Genomic DNA, 12,744 nt, shown 5'->3' on the forward strand with positions numbered 1-12,744 from the left:
GCTTTATAGAATGTCTCAGGACCGTTCTTCTGCTAAGCGATGTGTAAAGTATAAAGAACGGTTCAAATAGGCGTATTGTATACTCAACTATAGAGAACATTTGTGTGTAATCACCGTCCTCTATTCCCTGCTTAAAATTAGAAAATAATGAAGGAAAAGACAACGGTCATATTACTTAACCGTTTTGTTTTGCTTTACCAAAGAGAACAGTTTGATATGCCAATAGTTCTCTATTCCTCCTTTTTTTAATAAAAAAAATTAAAAAATAAAATATTTGCGAGATATATTAGTCAGCTAATTTCAAATTGAAAAACTTACTCAAAGTAAATACGTAGAAGTCAAATAAAAATACCAACTACCAAAGTACTCAAAACTTATAATTAAAATTGATAATATTTTCATACAACTCAATTGCAAATGAAAAAGGAATAACAAGATATCAAATAAAAAAATAAAATTTTGTGCTACAAGGATCTCTTTCAATGATGCTCATCGACCACAACAAATCATAAACTTGTATGCAATACTTGATCTTCTTTATGAATAATCTGCATTAACATGAAAATAACATGTAAATTTCGAATTCACAAGACATGTCCTGCAATTAAACAAATCTCCGACATGACAGAAGTAAACCATCCACCTCCCTACAAAAAATCATTACAGAGTAACAACAATCATACTACTAATGAAAAGAGCCGTACCCTAAGATAATTATTAACTCTAATCTTAGAAAATAAAATAAAAAATTCATGCGAAAATAATCACACCCAACCTTCAATTCCGCAACATCCAAATTGGATGGAAGTAACACAATTTACCAGAAGTTCACTAATCTCCAATTTAATTCACTGTACACAGAAGAGCCATAACTTCAACACCATCAACCAAACATCAACAACAAAAAAAATGCATACTTGGACAAAGGACTGTTAAAATATTCTTCCAATCGAACAAGAGACAATGAAAAAAGAAAATCAAAGCAAAATTTATAACTTTAACATTGTGAGAAATATATTTTCAAAATAACATCAAAATTAAGATCTAATTAAGAATCAAGAAAAATCAAACGATAAAAATCAAAATCATAAGAATTTGGATACATCGATAATAGCAAGACCTGAAAACTAAATTGAAACTAAATTAAACGAAATAAAAGAGGAATGATTTACCTTGAAATTGGATCTTATTGACTTTGTTTTGTTGATATAGCTTTGAAATTGTTCAAAATGAAAAGCTTATAATTATAAACCGTGGATCGCCATTGTTAAGCATCTCTAAGGTCTAAGCTTCTCTTTGCTTATTAATGACCAATCAGTTAGGGTCAAATTCATGGAGGAAAGGAACTCTAAATTGGATTTAAGGAGAAGAGAAAAGGAAATCTGTGAGAGGGATGAGAGTGAAAGAATAGACCGACGGTTGAAAAATTAAGTGAAAAGAAAGAGGATGGAGCATTGGAGCGGCAGTCCTGCTAGGGTTAACAATACAATACTTTTTTCCGTTTTTTTTAAGTTATTCAACGTGAATGTGAAAGTGAAAATAAATTACTCCGTATATTTTTTCCTCCTAATTTTATAAAAACAATTAATTAATACAATACAAAACGGTTGTCAAGATGACCGTTCTATATCATATATAATAATTAATTATTTTTTTAATTATTTAAGTTAAAAGAAATAGAGAACGGTTAACTATGCTAACCGTTCCATATGTATTAACATACGTAACGCCTCTTATATAAACACGTTCTATATTCTTCTAGAGAACGCCTACCTTTGGTAACCGTTCTATATTTTACGATCTAATCTAGTTTTTGGTGTAGTGATGGAATTGCATATACAAATGTGCATGGCATATATGAACCAACATCCACCAAACATGATAGAATACCCTCCCCAAAGCTTGAATGCGACAATACACTCAAAACATAAATCAAATAATCCATGGGATGGTTAAAGAAAGAAATCAAACCAACAATACCAACACATGTCCAGCAAGGCATCAACTATTAGAGAAAGAGCAAGGAAAGATATTACCGGATGTTAGGTGGGTGTAAATACCCGCAAATGACCCAATTAAACCTTTCAAAACCACTTTCCTTTAAAATTGAATCTTTCTTTCCATATGCTAACAAAATAGGAGTCAATCTTCCTTGATTCTTGATTCAAACCAATGCACCAAAGTATATCATCATGTCATGTACCTAGCAAAAGGCACACAAACATTTCCATGAGAGAAAATATATTATAAAAAGAAAAGAAAATGAAAGCAATAAAACACGGGTTACTTCTCGAGAAAGGCTTGCTTAAGGTCCAAGCTTGACCGCTCTAGTAAAATAGTATTGCAACGAACGCAAGAGCTTGTCAAATGTACTACTACACATTTCATATGAAAGTAAGTATGCACATAACAAAATGAAGGCATGCAACAAGCATAATGCACGCCTATTGGGTTGAGAAGAGGTATGCCAAGAAGTAGAAGGAGAGAAGGGAAAAACAAGAATATAAGAAAAAGGAAGAGAAATAAAAGATAAAAAATAAGGCATACTCTTCTCAACAAAATATTTTTGGTTGGAAGTCCCACCATCATCCTTAAAAGTCATCAAATGAGGCCCTTGGGGGACTAAAGGCTCTTTAAGAGGAGGGGATATGAGAAAAGAAGGTAATGATATAGGATAGGAGGGAACAAGATCAATCTTTCTTGAAAATGAGGTGTAAGGTAAAGAAACAGGAATTGGTTGTTCACTTACACCACTATCCATTGAAACACAAGCTCTCTCATCCAATGAACTCACATCCAAAGGGATTTCCTCCAACTCCTCATCATTCAAATTAAGTTCATTTTCAATCACATCCTCCTCATAAACTTCACACCCTAAATGAGCTATCAAAAGCTTCAAATCATCATCAAGAATCAAAGGAAGCTCATCAAAGGGTTGAGGGTCAAACTTGGGAGGTAGCTCAAGATAAACATGAGAAGTGCAATCTCCCTCTAAAAAGGCCTCATCCATTTCAATGGTGGAAAATGAAGAAGAGAAGGGGTCATCAAAGGTGAAAGAGGAAGGTAATGGTTGAAGATTTGAGATAGGAGTTGGAGACTCAAACTCACCAAACACTTTACTCTCATCTTCATAATCATCAAAAGTAAGCTCTACCTCCTCAACCTTTTTATATTGAACCTCATCTACATCAAAATCATCTAAGCTCAAGGCCTTACCCTCAAAGCAACCATGGTTATCATGCAAAAGAGATGGGGTTGAAGAAGATTGGTTTTCAAAATTTAGGAACGGAGTAATGAAATCACAATCAAGGGAGGTAGGTGGGGGGATTGACTCACTAATTGGTTTTTCAACACTCAAAGCCTCTTGGTCCTCATCACCCTCAAACATCCAATCTCCCATGGATCCTCATCATCTCTCTCTTTCCTCACAACTTCTCCACGCTCCAAAAAATTGCAATGTCCTATCCTTCATAACTTAAATTACCATTTCCTCAACATTAACAGAAGCAATTTTAGTTTCTCTTCAACTCCATCTAAAGGCTCAATAGAATGAAAGTCAAATTGGGAAGGATATTCAAAATGCAAACTCTCTTTAAGAACATCCATCTCTGCACCCTTTTCCTCACTCATAGGCTCTCTAACATTCTCCTCACATGCTTTGGAGCTTTCAAAACAATCATCATCATCTTCTTCCATATCTATCAATGTGGTAGAAACTTCATTTACATTCAACATTGATGACAATGTGACTCTCCATCGCCTCATTCTTCCTAAGAACGCCCTCATTAATCTCTTCCAACTTTTTCAACATTTCCATTTGGCTTCACATAATCTCCAAATATCTCATCTCATGAGGAGACTTAAAGCTAGATTCTATAGATTGGAAAGGTGAAGAGAATTGAGGAGCACCATGGGGAAAGGAATCATGTACAAGCATGCGAGGATCAACATTAGAGATATGAGTGACATCATCAAAATGGGGGATGGGGGCACAAGTAGGCATGCAAGATTCATCATACATGGAACATGGAACATCACAATTATCAATAGAAACATTTGAATAACCATAACCATGATCATAAGTATCTTTAGCAAACCATACATAAAAGTCCCAAGCATCGTCGATTAACAATGCTCGAAATCTACCACTAAACATGCTTTCAATAATGTCTCTAGTTTTCTTATTAAAATCATGATAAAAAATCTTGCAAGCCTCCCAAAGATCACAACCATGGTAACTAATGAAGTTCTCTATTCTATTAAAGTACACCCAAAATGGCTCATTCTTAAATTGAGAAAACGAGGTACTTTGCATTTCTTTTTCTTTCAAAACAAGCAAAAGTCAAATAAAAGGAAAGTATATACAAAGACCTAGAATCAAGCAATCAAAAACACTCAAACATAGACACCGTTCCCTGGCAACGACGCCATTTTGACGAGGGGAAAAGACTAGGTCGTTGACCAATCCTTCCTCGGTTAAACTAAATTTTTAAACACTTAACAAACCTAAATACAAAGTATAGAGGCAAGTCAAGGGTTGAACCCAAAGGAACGGTAATGTTCAAGCGCTCTTAATTATGCGCCTGAGCTAGGTCGAAGTCTAAGGATAAAAGGTAATACTAACAACTAACCAAACAAAGAACCAAATGAATAAAGCACTAGGGAATGGGGATCAACAAGTACTCATGACAATTGTAGCAACTCGAGAACAACATACAAATAAACGGTTACAAAGACTAATGGTAAGAGCAATCAAAAGAGCTCGATAAGCTATCTCCTGGAGGTCTAACTAGCGCCAACTATGAGAGACAGTAACTAGGAACGTCACTAACCAAGCTCAATCGACAATTGTGAGCTACAAATCAATGGTCCGTATCAATGTAGACTCACAATGCAATCTATCATAATTCTCAAGACCTAATCGAATTACACACATACACAATTTTCATTAATCGCTTTAATCTCAACAATTAATCAACACAATTCCCAAATTAAGCATAATAAATCAATCATACAAGTTTTACCCAATCCCTAGCCAAACAACTACTCTAACATCATTATCTAATCAATTAACAACTAATGAAGTCAAGAATCAACAATATATGAAGAACAACTACACTAATCAAGCATCAAACATCAAAATCAATCCAAACAAACATGAATATTAAACAAAGAAATAAAACGAGATAGAATTAGAAAAGCTCATTGATTATAAAGAAGATCTTCAACACAATTGTCACCATTAAATCTTCAATATCTCAATCACCATTGAAATTCCTCACTTTCTCTCTCTAAATCTACTCCTAAACTAACCCTAAAACTAGAGAAAGCAGCTCTCAACTAAGCTAAGAATATGATCAAAATTATGTTTAAAACTTCTTGTAAAAATCGGTTAAAGAAAGGGCAAACCATTCAAATACTCAGGCAAGAAGAAGAGAGGCTTTAAGGGGAAGGGTAAAAAGAAGACCTTATCGCCTATGTCCAAAGCTACCGAGGAGAACAAGGTAGCGTCTTCTAAATCTGATTCCAAATGCTTCTATTGCAAGAAGAAGGACATTGGAAGAGATATTGCCTCATGTTCAAGGAAGATAAGAAGAACAAAACCGTTGCTTTCAGATGAGGTATATTCGTCATAGACTTAAACTTCACTAGCTCAACATCATGGGTATTATATACCGGATGTGGCTCACACCTTTGTTCCAATTCTCAAGGTCTAAGGAACATTAGGAAGCTAGAGAAGGGAGAGGTTGAAATTCAGGTTGGCAATGGAGCCAGAATTGCAGTCGTATCCGTAGGAACTCCCAGTTTGTCTTTGCCCTCTAGGCTTGTTTTGGAACTTGAAAATTGTTATTATGTTCCCAACGTTACCAAAAACATCATTTCAATTTCGGCGTTGGACACCAAAGGTTTTGAATTTTGAGTAAAGGACAATGAATGTTTGTTTTACCTCGATAATATTTTATATGGTATTGCACATTCAGAAAATGGTCTTTATGTGCTTTGTTTAGAAAATCAAGTTAATAATGTGAATAATACCGCCAAATCGGCTAACACCGTGGAGTCAAATTAGACATACTTGTGGCATTGTTGTCTTGGCCACATCAACATCAAACGCATCAATAAACTTCTACAGGAAGGTGTTCTTGATCCTTTCGATTTAGAATCGTTTGAGAATTGCGAAGGATGTTTATTAGGCAAGATGATTAAACTGCCATTCTCCAAGTTGGGAGAAAGGGCAAAACTCATTAAGTCTAATACACATCGATGTATGTGGACCAATGAGCTCCGCCACAAGAAACAGACATCGATATTTTATCACCTTCACAGACGACTATAGTATATATGGCTATGCCTACCTTATGTCGCATAAATCTGAATTGTTTGAAAAGTTGAAAGAATTTCAGCGTGAAGTTGAAAACCAGCTTGCCAAGAAAATCAAAGCCCTTTGATCGGATCGAGGTGGTGAATACTTAAGTGAAGAATTCGATGACCATCTTACAGAAAAGGGTATACTTTATGAATTGACACCTCCAAGAACTCCACAATGGAACTGAGTATCTAAAAGGAGAAATCGAACCTTGTTAGACCTGGTATGATCTACAGTGGGTCTTAGTGATCCTCTTATCTCTTTCTAGGGACACACACTTCTTACTGCGGCACTAACACTAAATCGTGCTCCATCAAAAGCTGTAGAAAGCACTTCATACGAGTTATGGACGAAGAAACCTCCTAGGTTGTCTTTTCTAAAGATATGGGGATGGGAATCATATGTCAAGAAATTGATCTCTAACAAACTTCATCCCAAATCTTACAAGGTTTACTTTGTGGTATACTCCAAAAGAAACCAAAGGGTATTACTTCTATAACAAATCGGAGAACAACGTTTTTGTTGCTTGTGATGGTGTCTTTTTGGAGAAGGAGCACCTTTCCAAAATGATAAGTGGGAGGAAAATCAAACTCGACAAAGTTCGAGAGGATGAGCAACAAAATCAGAATGACAGTCAAAGTGCTCAAACAACATCTGTTGATGCAGTTCAAAATGATCAAAATGTGCAAAGTCAAACCGACAAAAAAAATGCTCAGTCCGTTACCCTACGTAGGTCTCAGAGGACGAGATCTCAACTTGATAGATATCTTGGTATAGTATTAACAGAGAATCAGGACATCCTGATCATGGATGGAGATGAACTGACAACCTATAAGCAAGCGATGACAAGCACCAACTCTGCTAAATGGCAAGAAGCCATGAGACTGAAATGGATTCCATGTTTGAAAATCAAGTCTGGGACTTGGTTGACTTACACGAAGGTTACACACCTATCGGATGTAAGTGGATTTTTAAGTTGAAAACCGACAAATATGGAAATGTATTCATTTACAAAGCCAGATTGGTAGCAGAAGGTTATAGACAAGTTCACGGTATTAATTACGCTGAAACCTTTTCTCCAGTGGCAATGCTTAAATCTGTTCAAATCCTCCTAAAGATTGCTGCATATTACAACTATGAAATATGCCAAATGGACGTCAAAACCGCCTTCCTAAATTGTATTTTGGAAGAAACTGTGTATATGACACAACCTAAAGGTTTTGTCGACCAAAACAATGCTGGGAAAGTTTGTAAGCTTAAATAGTCCATTTATGGGCTAAAACAAGCTAGCAGGAGTTGGAATTTGCGATTCGATGAAGCCATCAGTAAGTTTAGTTTTATCAAGAATCCAAATGAATCTTGTGTTTACAAGAAGGTCAGTGGGAGTGACATTGCCTTCCTAGTCTTATATGTCGATTATATATTGCTCATTGGAAACAACATTCCGTTGTTAGAGTCTGTAAAGGCCTGGCTCGAAAAGTGTTTCTCAATGAAAGACTTAGGAGAGGCTCAGTACATATTAGGCGTCAAGATTTGTAGCAATAGATCGACAAGGATGATTGGATTTAGCCAAAGTCACTACTACAAAAAAATGGCTAAGAAACCATACTAAATAGGCTTAAGAGACCACAAATAGTATGGTTTGTATCTCAGTGGTCTCTTAGCATAAGAAACCATAATTTTAGTTTGGTTTCTTAGATCAAACATAGAAACCATAGTTCAAAGATATATGGTTTCTTAGGTCTCAATTATGGTACTTCATATAGAAGAATAAGAAACTTGTTTTGTTTGAAGTATGGTATCTTTGATAAAGAATAGGATACCAAAGTTGTTACAACTATGGTTTCTTAGACTTCCTTTGTATGTACGTAGTTTTACATTTATAATACTGTACATTGTAATATTTTACATTTATAATACCATATACGTTTTTAAGTTCAAATCAAACATAATCAATATTAAATGTAATTTTGAGATGTGAAAAATAAAAAATTCCATTGAATGAGATTTGATATTCAAGATTCTTTATCGTCGTTACTTTCAATGCTCAAAGCTAGAAGCCTAGAATACAAACTAATTATATAAATGTATTGTAACTCCCTCATCAAAAAATATACCAGTAAATAAATTATAAACTAATAACATCAAGCAAAATGATAACAAAACTTAGATCTGTTTTTTATTTTTCTTGAAGATGAACTCAATATGAAAATGGCTGACACAATGACACCGTCTTTAGCTTCCGTCATCATCATACCACAACCCCTCCTTTATATATACTTTGTCATCAAGCTCATCCAAATTTGCCAATTTCTATCATTTAACATCTGAAATAAATAGAAAACTAAATCAACAATAGATCTACAAAATTAATTCAGATCAATAGTAAAAACAACAATGATTCTCCATACCTTCAATTTTGTTTTATTAATATATAATAAAAGCAAATATCAAGTAGCAAGATCTATACTACTACGAAGCAAAGTAATAGAAATTTTTGAAAACCGAGAAATAAAACTCACCGAGTTCATCAAAGAAGCAGATCTGAAAACCGCTAATTCGCTATAAAGAAAATAAGTTTTCAAGGTCGTCTCTCGATTAATAATCCTTCATAAGTTTGTATCCTTGAGATTTTAGAAAAATTATAAGAGCAAGGAGTTAGATCTACAAAAATAAAATTATAGAAATGAGACTATGAGGGGAAGCAAATGAACAGTTTAAACATTAGGCGTTGATAACGAGGGTTTTAGTGAAGGAGAAGAAGGAACCCCTTAAAACAATAAAGAAAAATAAAATAAAAATTATACTACCCACCCACGTATATATACACCTACCACCATATTAAGAGACCATATGTCTATAATGTATGGTGTCTTTGATCTTATTAATTCTTTATTATATCTAAGAAACCATACATCTCTATTGTGTGGTATCTTATAGTTTTTCTAAAAAACCACATTTCTCAAATATATGGTTCTTTAATCTAAGAAACCTAAGAAGTATTTTTAATGGTGAGTTAGATGTGGTTCCTTATCCCATTTTTGTAGTAGTGAGTACTTATATTGATAAGGTACTGACTCGATTTGGCATGGAGGAGGCCAGGAGGCCTAGAGAAGTAATCTACCCATGTCACATGCCATAACCGTAAGCAAGAAGTAGTGTCCACATACACCTGATGAGTGGGAAAGGATGAATCAGGTTCCATATGCTTCGCTTATTGGATCGATCATGTATGCCATGATATTTACTAGGCTAGATGTATCGTATACCTTGAGTGCTACTGATGAGTGACATTTATGTCACTCTTAGGAAGTATTTTTAGAGTCATTTTCGTGTTTATTTTACCTTATTTTCCCTTTTATTCTCTTATTTTCTTTTAAATAAAGTTTCTAGTTTATTTCTTAGTTTTAGTATGTTTTAATTTAATTTCTTTATTTAATTGGTTTCTAGTTTATTTTCGTATTTTATTTGTTTTCGATTTATTTATTTCGTTCCTTTTCTTTGTTACTTTCATAGTTTTTATTAGTTTTAAGTTTATTTTGTTATTTATTTGATTTTATTTACTTGTATAGTTTTATTTAATTTTTATTAGTTTAGTGTTATTTCTTTTATTTTCTATTTTATTTTCTATTTTATTTCTTTTATTTTATTCTTTGTCCCAATTCTATTCTCGGTTTTGTGTGTAGGTGTTCGGGTTTCATGTCAAGTGAGTTCGGAGCTCGGGGATGAGTTCAAGTGTGCTTTACTTTGCTCGTTGCTGCCCACCTCTTATCCATCACCCCACCTTCTTAACCACCATCACCACACCAATTCCCCTGCTCCCTCACGCACACAACAACTCACCTACACATTCCCCCTGCTCCGCACACCACCATAGCCACCAATCGACCCAACCACCTTCAGCCACCAGTTGTCATTCTCCAGCCAACAACAACCACGCACATCACCACCAGCACCCACAAACCGCAACAACAACAACCCCGCACCGCTACTGCTGCCTCCTTCACCACTTAAACCGAACCAAACCACCTTGACGCACCAATTCCATCCCACATCACCCCACACAATTCTCCTGACCAACACGAGCTGCAACCCAGACCACCCAATTTCATCAATGCAACTACCAATTTACAGCAGCCCCACAATCAGTCATCAAACCACTAATTCGCATAAGAAACGACAAAAATAAGAGCAAAGGGCAAATTAATCAAGTTCGAGCAACCCGTTGAGGGTTCGGTCGAAATGCCAAGAAGTGCCAAAACAGTCAGGAACTTTTGAGGTTTAGTAATTTGAAGAGGTGTGGTCGAACTCACCCATGGTTCGACCGAACCAACCCCGTAGTTCGGCCACACCAACCCATGGTTCGACCGAATCATTTCACGAGCTTCGCGCGTAATTCTTAATGAAGATCGAACAGTTTTTATTTGATGCTTGATGATAAACAAGGAGGATAAGCGGTGATGATTTTATGATGATGGTTGTTAGTTTGATTTGGTGAGATGCAAAGCATGGGATTAAAACCCCATTTTAGAGCAGCATAATTCGAAAAGAAGAAGAGGAAATAGGGGTCTGATGTTTTTAGGGGGTTTGTGGGTTTATTTTTATTTCCTTTTCTTTTATTTTATTTTATTTTATTTATTTCTTTCCCTTTTATTATTTATTTATTTATTTTATTTTTCCCCTTTTATTTTTCCTATTTTTCCTAAGTTAGTATAAATACCCATTTTTGGGGTAATTAGAGGGGAGAAACAATTACCAATTATTCAACTCTCTAATTAGTTTTTAGGAAAGCTTCTTTCTCTAGGATTAGGTTAGGATTAGAGTAGTTTAGAGAGAGAAAGTAAGGGTTTCACCATTGTTGAGTTTGGATATTGAAGAGGAAGATTGATCATCTTGCTTGTAGATTTTCACATTCAATCAATGAGAATCTCTAACTCTCTCTTCTCTATTTTTATTTGCTTTATTTTGATTATTATTTTAGTTGTTGGTATTGCTTGTTAATCATGTTTATTCATGATTATTTGTTAATTAATCTTGTTATTAGCATGATTAGTGAGTAATTTCCCCATTAAGGGGATGGTTGTGGTGTAGTTGGATCTTGAGCATGTTCTAGGGTTTAAAATTGATTTATTTGTGATTAACGTCTTTATATGCTTGATATTCTTTAATCTTCTTGCAAGTGCACATTGTTGGTTGATTAAAGGTGAATCTTTGCTAACAAGGAACGGAAGTTGACTTAGTTAAGGTTCATTACTATCGATTGTTATTTAATAGTACCTCCTAGTATATGGTTCTAATGTGGAAACATAGAGGCTATGTTAGGAGAAGCCAATTGACCCCGGAAGGCGGCTAGATTGGATCATTTATTCCGATATTCAAGCATGTTTAGTTCATAATTAATTCAATTTCTATGCCTTTGTTTATGTTCAAGTGAATTCTATACCTAAACCATTTCCCTTAATGTTTTATTTCTTGTTTTAGCATCTTTAGACTTTAGTTTATTTATCTCCTATTCCGGACTAGCTTAATTGTCGATAACATTTGGTGGTGTTTATTCGTTCCCTGTGGTTCGACCCCTATGCTTGCCTTATACTCGTATTAGGTTTGTTTAGGTTGTATAAATTGTATTTGATCTAAGGATAGACAATTGACGACGCGTTTATTCCCTTTTCAGCTACGAACCGTTACCAATCAGACCTAGGAGAGGCCAATGGGAATGGGGCCAAGAATATCCTAAAGTACATGAAAAGGAACAAGGATAAATTCCTACTGTATGGTGGTTCATAGGAATTAGTTGTTGAAGGTTATACCGACGCGAGCTTCTAGATAGACAAAGACGATTTCAAATCACAATCTAGATATGTGTTCTTTTTAAATGGAGGAGCATTTAGTTGGAAGAGTACGAAGCAGAGCACAACTGCATATTCTACAACTGAAGCCGAATACTTGCAGTTGCTGAAGTGGCTAAGGAGGATGTTTGGATTCGTAAGTTCATTGGTGCACTTGATGTTTTACCCTCAATCAAGGGTCTAATAGCCCTCTATTGTGAAAATAATGGAGCAATTTCTCAATCTTGAGAGCCAAGGGAACATTAGAAGGTCAAACATGTCAAGCGGCGGTTTCACATGATTCGAGAATGGAAATCAGAAAGTGAAATCAAAATTTGCAAACTTGGAACGGATGTAGCCGATCCACTTACTAAACCTTTGCCTCAACTGAAGCACAAAAGCACGTCAGACAATGGGAATCAGGCACGTTGGAGTCTTGCTTTGATTTACCTGTTTAGTGTTTTAGTTAATTTTTGAACATTTTAATGTAAGACACTAAGAAAAACCATTCAAGTTTTGGAGTAATTTAAATTTCATGCAATATTTTAT

At 35.0% G+C, this 12,744-nt stretch overlaps 2 long non-coding RNA genes across 2 annotated transcripts; both read right to left on the reverse strand.

Moving 5' to 3' along the window:
* Positions 1–349: 349 nt before the first annotated feature.
* LOC110724944 lies at positions 350–1,547 on the reverse strand. The gene is made up of 2 exons (XR_002512087.1): positions 1,173–1,547; positions 350–548 (listed from the first exon to the last, which is right to left on the reverse strand). It is a non-coding gene; the product is annotated as an uncharacterized LOC110724944 (long non-coding RNA).
* Positions 1,548–8,345: 6,798 nt separating this feature from the next.
* LOC110724945 lies at positions 8,346–9,198 on the reverse strand. Its single transcript, XR_002512088.1, has 2 exons — positions 8,890–9,198; positions 8,346–8,694 (listed from the first exon to the last, which is right to left on the reverse strand). It is a non-coding gene; the product is annotated as an uncharacterized LOC110724945 (long non-coding RNA).
* Between the last annotated feature and the right edge of the window lie 3,546 nt (positions 9,199–12,744).

Source organism: Chenopodium quinoa, unplaced genomic scaffold (genome assembly GCF_001683475.1).
Source record: "Chenopodium quinoa cultivar QQ74 unplaced genomic scaffold, ASM168347v1, whole genome shotgun sequence".
Taxonomy (NCBI): domain Eukaryota; kingdom Viridiplantae; phylum Streptophyta; class Magnoliopsida; order Caryophyllales; family Amaranthaceae; genus Chenopodium; species Chenopodium quinoa.